A 15,449-nucleotide genomic window follows, 5' to 3' on the forward strand; every position below is an offset into this window, starting at 1 on the left:
TTGGCCCATTCACTTTTCACACTTCCTCCTTTTGTTTTTTATCTTTCACACTTTTGACTTTCTTTATTCATCCAAATAGCAAACTCATCACCACTCAACCTGACCAACTCGGCTATGTCCCGTGCTGCAGTTCTCTGTCTTATCTAGATCATTTGCAATTGAATGGAATAGATCCCTTTTGGACAAAGTGGATTCACCTGCTGCTGCAGTGACCACAGGTGTGATAAGATCTAGAATTGGCATCTGGTGCGATCTCTCCGCTTCCACTCCAAAGAAAGTTACCTGTTTATTCCTATCATGCATTGGTTTTTGGGGTTTTCTTTGAGTAATGATGATCTCTTTAGTAGTCTGTTGGCGCCCTCTCCTGGAGGAATAGTTTGCTTGCTCTTGGACATTCTAAAAGAGAGGTCATGATAGACATTGAGCTTCTGAGCTCAATTGGGGACAGTCATGGGTGATGAATGTTTGCAACCTGCTGCAAAGCCTCATACCGCAATATAAGGAACGTCAAATACTAAGAAAGGGCGGCCTATGAAAGAATTACTACTTTCAATAAGTACACTTAAACGGCTAATTGGGAATAGAAAAACTGTAAAAATCCCTCTGAGAAAGCCCCCCTCTAACCTTTGATAGTAAGTTTTTCTGTAGTCTGCCTGTTGATGTATTTTCCGTTTGAACTGTGCACAACATGAAGAGACGGAACACTGGCGGCTTGTCACAATGCCCCCGCTGACATCACAATAGCGCTGCTGCCTAGAAAACAAGCTGCGCAGCAGAAGTTGTTCTTTGGGTGGGAGGGTGGGCTAGTGTAAGGAGGGGGCAAGCTCTTTTTTTCCCAGGTGGTAGGGGGATGACAGGAGAAGGGATGCGGGTGGTGAGAAGGGTACAGAGGGCAGGGTTTGGGGGCTGGGAAGGAAAGGGAAAAGATTAGGGTTTGGGGATGATGAAAGGGCTTTCTACGGGTAAGGATGGCAAAGGGTGGCAGTGACGGAAAGTCAGGCAACCTGTCCTGTCCGTCTTTTTGTATCGTGAATTGGAAAGACTGCAAGGGGGAGGGGAGTTGCTTGCGCCCTAAAGGAGGAGTTATTCAGATTCATTGCAGTGGGGGGCGGCGGCTGCAAAACGCACCATTCTTCTTGTTTTTGCTCTGCAAAGCAGCCTTTTCAAGGGTTGGCTTGGGTGACAAAATGTCTTCTGTAGGCGTGGGTTTGTCTCCCTCTCGCTCTCTCTCCCTAAGATGTGTCCGGCATAGGCCAGGGTGCCACTCGAGGCCCAAACCAATTCTGGTTATCGCTTCTCGGCCTTTTGGCTAAGATCAAGTGTAGTATCTGTTCTTATCAGTTTAATATCTGATACGTCCCCTATCTGGGGACCATATATTAAATGGATTTTTAGAACAGGGAGATGGAAAAAGAGCTTGCTCTGTCCACTCCACGCATTGACCTGGTATTGCAGTACCTCCAGGACCGGTGCACCCCTTCTTAACCCAGTTTCCAAAAGCAGAACTCAATTCACCTGATTCATATTAGCCCGGTTTAATGAATTGGAAGAAAGCATACGTCTTCATATGCACCTCAATTTGGCCCATTCACTTTTCACACTTCCTCCTTTTGTTTTTTATCTTTCACACTTTTGACTTTCTTTATTCATCCAAATAGCAAACTCATCACCACTCAACCTGACCAACTCGGCTATGTCCCGTGCTGCAGTTCTCTGTCTTATCTAGATCATTTGCAATTGAATGGAATAGATCCCTTTTGGACAAAGTGGATTCACCTGCTGCTGCAGTGACCACAGGTGTGATAAGATCTAGAATTGGCATCTGGTGCGATCTCTCCGCTTCCACTCCAAAGAAAGTTACCTGTTTATTCCTATCATGCATTGGTTTTTGGGGTTTTCTTTGAGTAATGATGATCTCTTTAGTAGTCTGTTGGCGCCCTCTCCTGGAGGAATAGTTTGCTTGCTCTTGGACATTCTAAAAGAGAGGTCATGATAGACATTGAGCTTCTGAGCTCAATTGGGGACAGTCATGGGTGATGAATGTTTGCAACCTGCTGCAAAGCCTCATACCGCAATATAAGGAACGTCAAATACTAAGAAAGGGCGGCCTATGAAAGAATTACTACTTTCAATAAGTACACTTAAACGGCTAATTGGGAATAGAAAAACTGTAAAAAGCCCTCTGAGAAAGCCCCCCTCTAACCTTTGATAGTAAGTTTTTCTGTAGTCTGCCTGTTGATGTATTTTCCGTTTGAACTGTGCACAACATGAAGAGACGGAACACTGGCGGCTTGTCACAATGCCCCCGCTGACATCACAATAGCGCTGCTGCCTAGAAAACAAGCTGCGCAGCAGAAGTTGTTCTTTGGGTGGGAGGGTGGGCTAGTGTAAGGAGGGGGCAAGCTCTTTTTTTCCCGGGTGGTAGGGGGATGACAGGAGAAGGGATGCGGGTGGTGAGAAGGGTACAGAGGGCAGGGTTTGGGGGCTGGGAAGGAAAGGGAAAAGATTAGGGTTTGGGGATGATGAAAGGGCTTTCTACGGGTAAGGATGGCAAAGGGTGGCAGTGACGGAAAGTCAGGCAACCTGTCCTGTCCGTCTTTTTGTATCGTGAATTGGAAAGACTGCAAGGGGGAGGGGAGTTGCTTGCGCCCTAAAGGAGGAGTTATTCAGATTCATTGCAGTGGGGGGCGGCGGCTGCAAAACGCACCATTCTTCTTGTTTTTGCTCTGCAAAGCAGCCTTTTCAAGGGTTGGCTTGGGTGACAAAATGTCTTCTGTAGGCGTGGGTTTGTCTCCCTCTCGCTCTCTCTCCCTAAGATGTGTCCGGCATAGGCCAGGGTGCCACTCGAGGCCCAAACCAATTCTGGTTATCGCTTCTCGGCCTTTTGGCTAAGATCAAGTGTAGTATCTGTTCTTATCAGTTTAATATCTGATACGTCCCCTATCTGGGGACCATATATTAAATGGATTTTTAGAACAGGGAGATGGAAAAAGAGCTTGCTCTGTCCACTCCACGCATTGACCTGGTATTGCAGTACCTCCAGGACCGCTGCACCCCTTCTTAACCCAGTTTCCAAAAGCAGAACTCAATTCACCTGATTCATATTAGCCCGGTTTAATGAATTGGAAGAAAGCATACGTCTTCATATGCACCTCAATTTGGCCCATTCACTTTTCACACTTCCTCCTTTTGTTTTTTATCTTTCACACTTTTGACTTTCTTTATTCATCCAAATAGCAAACTCATCACCACTCAACCTGACCAACTCGGCTATGTCCCGTGCTGCAGTTCTCTGTCTTATCTAGATCATTTGCAATTGAATGGAATAGATCCCTTTTGGACAAAGTGGATTCACCTGCTGCTGCAGTGACCACAGGTGTGATAAGATCTAGAATTGGCATCTGGTGCGATCTCTCCGCTTCCACTCCAAAGAAAGTTACCTGTTTATTCCTATCATGCATTGGTTTTTGGGGTTTTCTTTGAGTAATGATGATCTCTTTAGTAGTCTGTTGGCGCCCTCTCCTGGAGGAATAGTTTGCTTGCTCTTGGACATTCTAAAAGAGAGGTCATGATAGACATTGAGCTTCTGAGCTCAATTGGGGACAGTCATGGGTGATGAATGTTTGCAACCTGCTGCAAAGCCTCATACCGCAATATAAGGAACGTCAAATACTAAGAAAGGGCGGCCTATGAAAGAATTACTACTTTCAATAAGTACACTTAAACGGCTAATTGGGAATAGAAAAACTGTAAAAAGCCCTCTGAGAAAGCCCCCCTCTAACCTTTGATAGTAAGTTTTTCTGTAGTCTGCCTGTTGATGTATTTTCCGTTTGAACTGTGCACAACATGAAGAGACGGAACACTGGCGGCTTGTCACAATGCCCCCGCTGACATCACAATAGCGCTGCTGCCTAGAAAACAAGCTGCGCAGCAGAAGTTGTTCTTTGGGTGGGAGGGTGGGCTAGTGTAAGGAGGGGGCAAGCTCTTTTTTTCCCGGGTGGTAGGGGGATGACAGGAGAAGGGATGCGGGTGGTGAGAAGGGTACAGAGGGCAGGGTTTGGGGGCTGGGAAGGAAAGGGAAAAGATTAGGATTTGGGGATGATGAAAGGGCTTTCTACGGGTAAGGATGGCAAAGGGTGGCAGTGACGGAAAGTCAGGCAACCTGTCCTGTCCGTCTTTTTGTATCGTGAATTGGAAAGACTGCAAGGGGGAGGGGAGTTGCTTGCGCCCTAAAGGAGGAGTTATTCAGATTCATTGCAGTGGGGGGCGGCGGCTGCAAAACGCACCATTCTTCTTGTTTTTGCTCTGCAAAGCAGCCTTTTCAAGGGTTGGCTTGGGTGACAAAATGTCTTCTGTAGGCGTGGGTTTGTCTCCCTCTCGCTCTCTCTCCCTAAGATGTGTCCGGCATAGGCCAGGGTGCCACTCGAGGCCCAAACCAATTCTGGTTATCGCTTCTCGGCCTTTTGGCTAAGATCAAGTGTAGTATCTGTTCTTATCAGTTTAATATCTGATACGTCCCCTATCTGGGGACCATATATTAAATGGATTTTTAGAACAGGGAGATGGAAAAAGAGCTTGCTCTGTCCACTCCACGCATTGACCTGGTATTGCAGTACCTCCAGGACCGGTGCACCCCTTCTTAACCCAGTTTCCAAAAGCAGAACTCAATTCACCTGATTCATATTAGCCCGGTTTAATGAATTGGAAGAAAGCATACGTCTTCATATGCACCTCAATTTGGCCCATTCACTTTTCACACTTCCTCCTTTTGTTTTTTATCTTTCACACTTTTGACTTTCTTTATTCATCCAAATAGCAAACTCATCACCACTCAACCTGACCAACTCGGCTATGTCCCGTGCTGCAGTTCTCTGTCTTATCTAGATCATTTGCAATTGAATGGAATAGATCCCTTTTGGACAAAGTGGATTCACCTGCTGCTGCAGTGACCACAGGTGTGATAAGATCTAGAATTGGCATCTGGTGCGATCTCTCCGCTTCCACTCCAAAGAAAGTTACCTGTTTATTCCTATCATGCATTGGTTTTTGGGGTTTTCTTTGAGTAATGATGATCTCTTTAGTAGTCTGTTGGCGCCCTCTCCTGGAGGAATAGTTTGCTTGCTCTTGGACATTCTAAAAGAGAGGTCATGATAGACATTGAGCTTCTGAGCTCAATTGGGGACAGTCATGGGTGATGAATGTTTGCAACCTGCTGCAAAGCCTCATACCGCAATATAAGGAACGTCAAATACTAAGAAAGGGCGGCCTATGAAAGAATTACTACTTTCAATAAGTACACTTAAACGGCTAATTGGGAATAGAAAAACTGTAAAAAGCCCTCTGAGAAAGCCCCCCTCTAACCTTTGATAGTAAGTTTTTCTGTAGTCTGCCTGTTGATGTATTTTCCGTTTGAACTGTGCACAACATGAAGAGACGGAACACTGGCGGCTTGTCACAATGCCCCCGCTGACATCACAATAGCGCTGCTGCCTAGAAAACAAGCTGCGCAGCAGAAGTTGTTCTTTGGGTGGGAGGGTGGGCTAGTGTAAGGAGGGGGCAAGCTCTTTTTTTCCCGGGTGGTAGGGGGATGACAGGAGAAGGGATGCGGGTGGTGAGAAGGGTACAGAGGGCAGGGTTTGGGGGCTGGGAAGGAAAGGGAAAAGATTAGGGTTTGGGGATGATGAAAGGGCTTTCTACGGGTAAGGATGGCAAAGGGTGGCAGTGACGGAAAGTCAGGCAACCTGTCCTGTCCGTCTTTTTGTATCGTGAATTGGAAAGACTGCAAGGGGGAGGGGAGTTGCTTGCGCCCTAAAGGAGGAGTTATTCAGATTCATTGCAGTGGGGGGCGGCGGCTGCAAAACGCACCATTCTTCTTGTTTTTGCTCTGCAAAGCAGCCTTTTCAAGGGTTGGCTTGGGTGACAAAATGTCTTCTGTAGGCGTGGGTTTGTCTCCCTCTCGCTCTCTCTCCCTAAGATGTGTCCGGCATAGGCCAGGGTGCCACTCGAGGCCCAAACCAATTCTGGTTATCGCTTCTCGGCCTTTTGGCTAAGATCAAGTGTAGTATCGTTCGAAAAGGTGGTTTAAGGCTCCGGCCACCTTAGTACAATGATGCAATGCACACTGGAAGGTTGCGCTTGTTAGTACTTTGGGAGGATAGTATATCCATCTAGAGGAAACCATGGCCCTACCAGGATCGAGGCTATTAGACTGAGTAAGTGTGGGGGTTATGGTGCAATGTGCCCCAGGAATGGACACCCTGGAGGGAGTCTGAACTTGCTAGGTTGGGACCCTGGTAAGCCTCAGACTCTGTCGCACTCCGCACCTTGCCTATTCATACTTTCCAAGCATATTGCCCTATCCCGGCCTTCTGGCTAAGAAGGGAAATTTTTATAATCCCGGTCGGAGGTCCGGTCAGCTTTGGGCTGAGAAACCAACACCCGGTTGGAGGTCCGGGTCAGCTTTGGCTGAGAAACCAACACCCGGTTGGAGGTCCGGTTAGCCTTGGGCTGAGAAACCAACACCCGGTTGGAGGTCCGGTCAGCCTTGGGCTGAGAAACGAACACCCGGTTGGAGGTCCGGTCAGCCTTGGGCTGAGAAACCAACACCGGTTGACGGTCCGGGCAGTCTCGGCTGCGAAACCAACGACTAGTAGCTCCCTACTCCACTTGGGTAAGATGCCTCGGTGGACGCTGGGAGCAACAACAAGGCTCAACCAGGCTTCGGCTTGGGGGAGCACCGAAGATCCCTGACCCTCGCTGTGGCCTTCTGGCTCGGAGGGACGGGGTTGATTTTTGGGGATCCTCTTCTCACGGAGGGGTCCACACGAATCCTAGCCTTTGCACTGTTTTTGGTGTGACTTCGGTCATGCATTTTTGCGGTGCTTTGGAAAGCTTCATTAAATCAAAATATGTTCTTATCAGTTTAATATCTGATACGTCCCCTATCTGGGGACCATATATTAAATGGATTTTTAGAACAGGGAGATGGAAAAAGAGCTTGCTCTGTCCACTCCACGCATTGACCTGGTATTGCAGTACCTCCAGGAACGGTGCACCCCTTCTTAACCCAGTTTCCAAAAGCAGAACTCAATTCACCTGATTCATATTAGCCCGGTTTAATGAATTGGAAGAAAGCATACGTCTTCATATGCACCTCAATTTGGCCCATTCACTTTTCACACTTCCTCCTTTTGTTTTTTATCTTTCACACTTTTAACTTTCTTTATTCATCCAAATAGCAAACTCATCACCACTCAACCTGACCAACTCGGCTATGTCCCGTGCTGCAGTTCTCTGTCTTATCTAGATCATTTGCAATTGAATGGAATAGATCCCTTTTGGACAAAGTGGATTCACCTGCTGCTGCAGTGACCACAGGTGTGATAAGATCTAGAATTGGCATCTGGTGCGATCTCTCCGCTTCCACTCCAAAGAAAGTTACCTGTTTATTCCTATCATGCATTGGTTTTTGGGGTTTTCTTTGAGTAATGATGATCTCTTTAGTAGTCTGTTGGCGCCCTCTCCTGGAGGAATAGTTTGCTTGCTCTTGGACATTCTAAAAGAGAGGTCATGATAGACATTGAGCTTCTGAGCTCAATTGGGGACAGTCATGGGTGATGAATGTTTGCAACCTGCTGCAAAGCCTCATACCGCAATATAAGGAACGTCAAATACTAAGAAAGGGCGGCCTATGAAAGAATTACTACTTTCAATAAGTACACTTAAACGGCTAATTGGGAATAGAAAAACTGTAAAAAGCCCTCTGAGAAAGCCCCCCTCTAACCTTTGATAGTAAGTTTTTCTGTAGTCTGCCTGTTGATGTATTTTCCGTTTGAACTGTGCACAACATGAAGAGACGGAACACTGGCGGCTTGTCACAATGCCCCCGCTGACATCACAATAGCGCTGCTGCCTAGAAAACAAGCTGCGCAGCAGAAGTTGTTCTTTGGGTGGGAGGGTGGGCTAGTGTAAGGAGGGGGCAAGCTCTTTTTTTCCCGGGTGGTAGGGGGATGACAGGAGAAGGGATGCGGGTGGTGAGAAGGGTACAGAGGGCAGGGTTTGGGGGCTGGGAAGGAAAGGGAAAAGATTAGGGTTTGGGGATGATGAAAGGGCTTTCTACGGGTAAGGATGGCAAAGGGTGGCAGTGACGGAAAGTCAGGCAACCTGTCCTGTCCGTCTTTTTGTATCGTGAATTGGAAAGACTGCAAGGGGGAGGGGAGTTGCTTGCGCCCTAAAGGAGGAGTTATTCAGATTCATTGCAGTGGGGGGCGGCGGCTGCAAAACGCACCATTCTTCTTGTTTTTGCTCTGCAAAGCAGCCTTTTCAAGGGTTGGCTTGGGTGACAAAATGTCTTCTGTAGGCGTGGGTTTGTCTCCCTCTCGCTCTCTCTCCCTAAGATGTGTCCGGCATAGGCCAGGGTGCCACTCGAGGCCCAAACCAATTCTGGTTATCGCTTCTCGGCCTTTTGGCTAAGATCAAGTGTAGTATCTGTTCTTATCAGTTTAATATCTGATACGTCCCCTATCTGGGGACCATATATTAAATGGATTTTTAGAACAGGGAGATGGAAAAAGAGCTTGCTCTGTCCACTCCACGTATTGACCTGGTATTGCAGTACCTCCAGGACCGGTGCACCCCTTCTTAACCCAGTTTCCAAAAGCAGAACTCAATTCACCTGATTCATATTAGCCCGGTTTAATGAATTGGAAGAAAGCATACGTCTTCATATGCACCTCAATTTGGCCCATTCACTTTTCACACTTCCTCCTTTTGTTTTTTATCTTTCACACTTTTGACTTTCTTTATTCATCCAAATAGCAAACTCATCACCACTCAACCTGACCAACTCGGCTATGTCCCGTGCTGCAGTTCTCTGTCTTATCTAGATCATTTGCAATTGAATGGAATAGATCCCTTTTGGACAAAGTGGATTCACCTGCTGCTGCAGTGACCACAGGTGTGATAAGATCTAGAATTGGCATCTGGTGCGATCTCTCCGCTTCCACTCCAAAGAAAGTTACCTGTTTATTCCTATCATGCATTGGTTTTTGGGGTTTTCTTTGAGTAATGATGATCTCTTTAGTAGTCTGTTGGCGCCCTCTCCTGGAGGAATAGTTTGCTTGCTCTTGGACATTCTAAAAGAGAGGTCATGATAGACATTGAGCTTCTGAGCTCAATTGGGGACAGTCATGGGTGATGAATGTTTGCAACCTGCTGCAAAGCCTCATACCGCAATATAAGGAACGTCAAATACTAAGAAAGGGCGGCCTATGAAAGAATTACTACTTTCAATAAGTACACTTAAACGGCTAATTGGGAATAGAAAAACTGTAAAAAGCCCTCTGAGAAAGCCCCCCTCTAACCTTTGATAGTAAGTTTTTCTGTAGTCTGCCTGTTGATGTATTTTCCGTTTGAACTGTGCACAACATGAAGAGACGGAACACTGGCGGCTTGTCACAATGCCCCCGCTGACATCACAATAGCGCTGCTGCCTAGAAAACAAGCTGCGCAGCAGAAGTTGTTCTTTGGGTGGGAGGGTGGGCTAGTGTAAGGAGGGGGCAAGCTCTTTTTTTCCCGGGTGGTAGGGGGATGACAGGAGAAGGGATGCGGGTGGTGAGAAGGGTACAGAGGGCAGGGTTTGGGGGCTGGGAAGGAAAGGGAAAAGATTAGGGTTTGGGGATGATGAAAGGGCTTTCTACGGGTAAGGATGGCAAAGGGTGGCAGTGACGGAAAGTCAGGCAACCTGTCCTGTCCGTCTTTTTGTATCGTGAATTGGAAAGACTGCAAGGGGGAGGGGAGTTGCTTGCGCCCTAAAGGAGGAGTTATTCAGATTCATTGCAGTGGGGGGCGGCGGCTGCAAAACGCACCATTCTTCTTGTTTTTGCTCTGCAAAGCAGCCTTTTCAAGGGTTGGCTTGGGTGACAAAATGTCTTCTGTAGGCGTGGGTTTGTCTCCCTCTCGCTCTCTCTCCCTAAGATGTGTCCGGCATAGGCCAGGGTGCCACTCGAGGCCCAAACCAATTCTGGTTATCGCTTCTCGGCCTTTTGGCTAAGATCAAGTGTAGTATCTGTTCTTATCAGTTTAATATCTGATACGTCCCCTATCTGGGGACCATATATTAAATGGATTTTTAGAACAGGGAGATGGAAAAAGAGCTTGCTCTGTCCACTCCACGCATTGACCTGGTATTGCAGTACCTCCAGGACCAGTGCACCCCTTCTTAACCCAGTTTCCAAAAGCAGAACTCAATTCACCTGATTCATATTAGCCCGGTTTAATGAATTGGAAGAAAGCATACGTCTTCATATGCACCTCAATTTGGCCCATTCACTTTTCACACTTCCTCCTTTTGTTTTTTATCTTTCACACTTTTGACTTTCTTTATTCATCCAAATAGCAAACTCATCACCACTCAACCTGACCAACTCGGCTATGTCCCGTGCTGCAGTTCTCTGTCTTATCTAGATCATTTGCAATTGAATGGAATAGATCCCTTTTGGACAAAGTGGATTCACCTGCTGCTGCAGTGACCACAGGTGTGATAAGATCTAGAATTGGCATCTGGTGCGATCTCTCCGCTTCCACTCCAAAGAAAGTTACCTGTTTATTCCTATCATGCATTGGTTTTTGGGGTTTTCTTTGAGTAATGATGATCTCTTTAGTAGTCTGTTGGCGCCCTCTCCTGGAGGAATAGTTTGCTTGCTCTTGGACATTCTAAAAGAGAGGTCATGATAGACATTGAGCTTCTGAGCTCAATTGGGGACAGTCATGGGTGATGAATGTTTGCAACCTGCTGCAAAGCCTCATACCGCAATATAAGGAACGTCAAATACTAAGAAAGGGCGGCCTATGAAAGAATTACTACTTTCAATAAGTACACTTAAACGGCTAATTGGGAATAGAAAAACTGTAAAAAGCCCTCTGAGAAAGCCCCCCTCTAACCTTTGATAGTAAGTTTTTCTGTAGTCTGCCTGTTGATGTATTTTCCGTTTGAACTGTGCACAACATGAAGAGACGGAACACTGGCGGCTTGTCACAATGCCCCCGCTGACATCACAATAGCGCTGCTGCCTAGAAAACAAGCTGCGCAGCAGAAGTTGTTCTTTGGGTGGGAGGGTGGGCTAGTGTAAGGAGGGGGCAAGCTCTTTTTTTCCCGGGTGGTAGGGGGATGACAGGAGAAGGGATGCGGGTGGTGAGAAGGGTACAGAGGGCAGGGTTTGGGGGCTGGGAAGGAAAGGGAAAAGATTAGGGTTTGGGGATGATGAAAGGGCTTTCTACGGGTAAGGATGGCAAAGGGTGGCAGTGACGGAAAGTCAGGCAACCTGTCCTGTCCGTCTTTTTGTATCGTGAATTGGAAAGACTGCAAGGGGGAGGGGAGTTGCTTGCGCCCTAAAGGAGGAGTTATTCAGATTCATTGCAGTGGGGGGCGGCGGCTGCAAAACGCACCATTCTTCTTGTTTTTGCTCTGCAAAGCAGCCTTTTCAAGGGTTGGCTTGGGTGACAAAATGTCTTCTGTAGGCGTGGGTTTGTCTCCCTCTCGCTCTCTCTCCCTAAGATGTGTCCGGCATAGGCCAGGGTGCCACTCGAGGCCCAAACCAATTCTGGTTATCGCTTCTCGGCCTTTTGGCTAAGATCAAGTGTAGTATCTGTTCTTATCAGTTTAATATCTGATACGTCCCCTATCTGGGGACCATATATTAAATGGATTTTTAGAACAGGGAGATGGAAAAAGAGCTTGCTCTGTCCACTCCACGCATTGACCTGGTATTGCAGTACCTCCAGGACCGGTGCACCCCTTCTTAACCCAGTTTCCAAAAGCAGAACTCAATTCACCTGATTCATATTAGCCCGGTTTAATGAATTGGAAGAAAGCATACGTCTTCATATGCACCTCAATTTGGCCCATTCACTTTTCACACTTCCTCCTTTTGTTTTTTATCTTTCACACTTTTGACTTTCTTTATTCATCCAAATAGCAAACTCATCACCACTCAACCTGACCAACTCGGCTATGTCCCGTGCTGCAGTTCTCTGTCTTATCTAGATCATTTGCAATTGAATGGAATAGATCCCTTTTGGACAAAGTGGATTCACCTGCTGCTGCAGTGACCACAGGTGTGATAAGATCTAGAATTGGCATCTGGTGCGATCTCTCCGCTTCCACTCCAAAGAAAGTTACCTGTTTATTCCTATCATGCATTGGTTTTTGGGGTTTTCTTTGAGTAATGATGATCTCTTTAGTAGTCTGTTGGCGCCCTCTCCTGGAGGAATAGTTTGCTTGCTCTTGGACATTCTAAAAGAGAGGTCATGATAGACATTGAGCTTCTGAGCTCAATTGGGGACAGTCATGGGTGATGAATGTTTGCAACCTGCTGCAAAGCCTCATACCGCAATATAAGGAACGTCAAATACTAAGAAAGGGCGGCCTATGAAAGAATTACTACTTTCAATAAGTACACTTAAACGGCTAATTGGGAATAGAAAAACTGTAAAAAGCCCTCTGAGAAAGCCCCCCTCTAACCTTTGATAGTAAGTTTTTCTGTAGTCTGCCTGTTGATGTATTTTCCGTTTGAACTGTGCACAACATGAAGAGACGGAACACTGGCGGCTTGTCACAATGCCCCCGCTGACATCACAATAGCGCTGCTGCCTAGAAAACAAGCTGCGCAGCAGAAGTTGTTCTTTGGGTGGGAGGGTGGGCTAGTGTAAGGAGGGGGCAAGCTCTTTTTTTCCCGGGTGGTAGGGGGATGACAGGAGAAGGGATGCGGGTGGTGAGAAGGGTACAGAGGGCAGGGTTTGGGGGCTGGGAAGGAAAGGGAAAAGATTAGGGTTTGGGGATGATGAAAGGGCTTTCTACGGGTAAGGATGGCAAAGGGTGGCAGTGACGGAAAGTCAGGCAACCTGTCCTGTCCGTCTTTTTGTATCGTGAATTGGAAAGACTGCAAGGGGGAGGGGAGTTGCTTGCGCCCTAAAGGAGGAGTTATTCAGATTCATTGCAGTGGGGGGCGGCGGCTGCAAAACGCACCATTCTTCTTGTTTTTGCTCTGCAAAGCAGCCTTTTCAAGGGTTGGCTTGGGTGACAAAATGTCTTCTGTAGGCGTGGGTTTGTCTCCCTCTCGCTCTCTCTCCCTAAGATGTGTCCGGCATAGGCCAGGGTGCCACTCGAGGCCCAAACCAATTCTGGTTATCGCTTCTCGGCCTTTTGGCTAAGATCAAGTGTAGTATCTGTTCTTATCAGAACAAACTGAGCTAGCTACACTTGACGAGATACGATCAGGGAGACAAGCTCCGAAGCCCAGCCGAGACCGAAAGAGGGAGATCGGACGGAAGAAGAGCTTGGCAGAAAGAAGCAAGAAGACGAAGGCTCGGAGAAGACTTGGGGAGACCAGAGGAACTTCGAGGAGGAACACAGCGGGAGAAGACACCCGGAGAAGAATCCAAGATCCAGCTCCGGGAACTCAAGCAGGAACCAGCCATGGCAAGCAAGCCAGAGAAGGCAGCCAAGAAGGCTCAGGACCCAGGGACCTCCAGGAAGGCTCATCCAGAGGCTTCTTCGGCCCAAGAGGCCCCTACCTCCGACGCCAGCCAGCCGGAGGGAGCCCGGACGCCGCCTGAAAAGGCTCCAACCCTGGAGCCTTGGATGCGGCAGACGGTCGCCCTGAAGCTGAAGGCGGTGGATGGTAGGTTGCCGGACATGTCCAGCGACGTGTTCTGCAAGAAGATGATTCTGGATCAGGGCTTCTCCAGGGCGGAAACCCTGAGTGTCCAGACCTTCATGACTGGCATTTTTCTGGTAACCTTTGCCACGGTGAATGCCTGCAGGAGATACTGGGAGGCGATGAACGCAGCGATGCCGGACTCCCCTTTTCATTCTTTTTTAGGATCCTGTCCTATACAGAGGGATGAGAAGAGGATCACGGTCTCCATGCGGAACCCGCACACCCCAGGAAGAGACATCTCCACGTTCCTGGGACGTCTCTGCACAGTGGTGAGGGAGCCATCCCACATCCTTAACGGCAACGGATTCTGGACGGGTAAGTGGTCAGTAACCGTTCGACTCTACAGGGAACCAGCATCCGAGGATGGTCTCCAGCACCTGCCCCCGACATTCTCTCTGGGAAACTCCTTTGGTCTCATCTACTACCCGGACATGCCACACAACTGCAGGAAATGTGGCGGGAAAGGGCATTCGATGAAGACCTGCAAGGAGGACGCCTGCAGGGTTTGCCGGGTGACAGGACACAGCTCCAAGGACTGCCCAAAGAAGAAGACTTGCAACCTATGTGGACAGGCGGACCACCTTTACAAGGACTGCCCACAGCGGGAGAAATCCTGGGCAAGGGTTGCCGCGGCGACCCAGTATCGGGTAGTCACAGCTTCGTCGACCAAGGCAGCTACGACCAAGGCCACAGAGGCCAAGGACAAGGCGGCCAAGAACCCAGCGACCGTGGCTCCAGCCGATGCCCCAGCAGCCACGGAGTCCAGGGAAAAGAAGGGTAAGAAAACTGTTGCCCCCTCCCTGGTCCCCCCCCCCTGTCACCCCTGTCCAAACCCCCCCCCCCCCGGCCAACCCTACTGAGGATTCCACCACCTCCACCTCATTTCCCTACTCCTCAGTTGGTCTCCTCACCCCCCCCCCAAAGCCCACTCTCCCTCCCCAGACCATGAGAGCAGAGGGCCTCAGCACTCTTGCACTTTTCACCGAGGAGGATTTTCCAGCTCTTGTCTCCTCAGGTACAGGCCAAAGGAAAAGGAAGGTGGAAGATAGTCCTGTCGCAGAACCTTCCAAGCTGTTCATTGTGGACCCCAATCCACCCCAGGAAGAGGAGGATGGCCTCCTCCCAGAACCGGACGTGTTGGAGCAGATGGTGGAGTCCCTTGTGGCCGAAGAAGAAATGGAGGAGTCGGAAGCCACTGAGGCACCATCCCTGCTTGATCAGCTAGCAGAAGAGGGTCTGCTGGAGATACCCTTACCAGCAGGTGCCAAAGAGGAAGAACCGCCCGACCGGAGTGGTAACTAAGGCACACCGCCTGCTCTAACTTTCTCTTTCCTCCAATGACTGCTAACATTAACATCTTTTCCATTAATGTTAGGAGCATCAGAGACAAGTTCCGACGACAGACAATTTTTGCGTTCCTTAACACTCAGTCTAGTGATGTATTTTTCCTGCAGGAATGCTCCCTTCCCTCCTCTAGGTCCTTCAACCATCTGGCCAGGGAGTGGACCCATGGCCCATCCTACTGGTCTGGCGGGGGCGACTGTAGGTCCGCGGGGGTCGCCGTGCTGATCAGGGGAAGCGCCTTCACATTGGACTCTGTTCAGGAAATCGTCTGCGGCAGGTTACTGCTCGTGGATGGCACCTGGGCGGGAGAACCTGTCAGGTTCATCAATGTGTATGCTTCTCCTGTGAAGAGCGATCGACTGGAGCTCCTCCAAGCCCTGCGCCCTC

The 15,449-nt window shown here is 48.5% G+C and overlaps 7 non-coding genes and 2 pseudogenes across 7 annotated transcripts; all 9 read left to right on the top strand.

The window, feature by feature from the left end:
* The first annotated feature begins 1,289 nt into the window (after nucleotides 1-1,289).
* On the top strand, nucleotides 1,290-1,480 carry LOC142252748 (U2 spliceosomal RNA). The gene has a single exon (XR_012726115.1). It is a non-coding gene; the product is annotated as a U2 spliceosomal RNA (small nuclear RNA).
* A 1,388-nt stretch (nucleotides 1,481-2,868) lies between these two features.
* LOC142252925 (U2 spliceosomal RNA) lies at nucleotides 2,869-3,059 on the top strand. Its single transcript, XR_012726286.1, has one exon. It is a non-coding gene; the product is annotated as a U2 spliceosomal RNA (small nuclear RNA).
* Nucleotides 3,060-4,447: 1,388 nt separating this feature from the next.
* LOC142252749 (U2 spliceosomal RNA) lies at nucleotides 4,448-4,638 on the top strand. Its single transcript, XR_012726116.1, has one exon. It is a non-coding gene; the product is annotated as a U2 spliceosomal RNA (small nuclear RNA).
* A 1,388-nt stretch (nucleotides 4,639-6,026) lies between these two features.
* LOC142253739 (U2 spliceosomal RNA) lies at nucleotides 6,027-6,168 on the top strand (annotated as a pseudogene).
* A 697-nt stretch (nucleotides 6,169-6,865) lies between these two features.
* On the top strand, nucleotides 6,866-7,060 carry LOC142253310 (U2 spliceosomal RNA). The gene has a single exon (XR_012726611.1). It is a non-coding gene; the product is annotated as a U2 spliceosomal RNA (small nuclear RNA).
* Nucleotides 7,061-8,448: 1,388 nt separating this feature from the next.
* LOC142252863 (U2 spliceosomal RNA) lies at nucleotides 8,449-8,639 on the top strand. The gene has a single exon (XR_012726229.1). It is a non-coding gene; the product is annotated as a U2 spliceosomal RNA (small nuclear RNA).
* Nucleotides 8,640-10,027: 1,388 nt separating this feature from the next.
* LOC142253914 (U2 spliceosomal RNA) lies at nucleotides 10,028-10,218 on the top strand. Its single transcript, XR_012726943.1, has one exon. It is a non-coding gene; the product is annotated as a U2 spliceosomal RNA (small nuclear RNA).
* Nucleotides 10,219-11,606: 1,388 nt separating this feature from the next.
* Nucleotides 11,607-11,797, top strand: LOC142252750 (U2 spliceosomal RNA). The gene has a single exon (XR_012726117.1). It is a non-coding gene; the product is annotated as a U2 spliceosomal RNA (small nuclear RNA).
* A 1,388-nt stretch (nucleotides 11,798-13,185) lies between these two features.
* LOC142253591 (U2 spliceosomal RNA) lies at nucleotides 13,186-13,289 on the top strand (annotated as a pseudogene).
* Nucleotides 13,290-15,449: the final 2,160 nt, after the last annotated feature.

The sequence above is a fragment of the Anomaloglossus baeobatrachus genome, chromosome 9 (genome assembly GCF_048569485.1).
Source record: "Anomaloglossus baeobatrachus isolate aAnoBae1 chromosome 9, aAnoBae1.hap1, whole genome shotgun sequence".
Taxonomy (NCBI): domain Eukaryota; kingdom Metazoa; phylum Chordata; class Amphibia; order Anura; family Aromobatidae; genus Anomaloglossus; species Anomaloglossus baeobatrachus.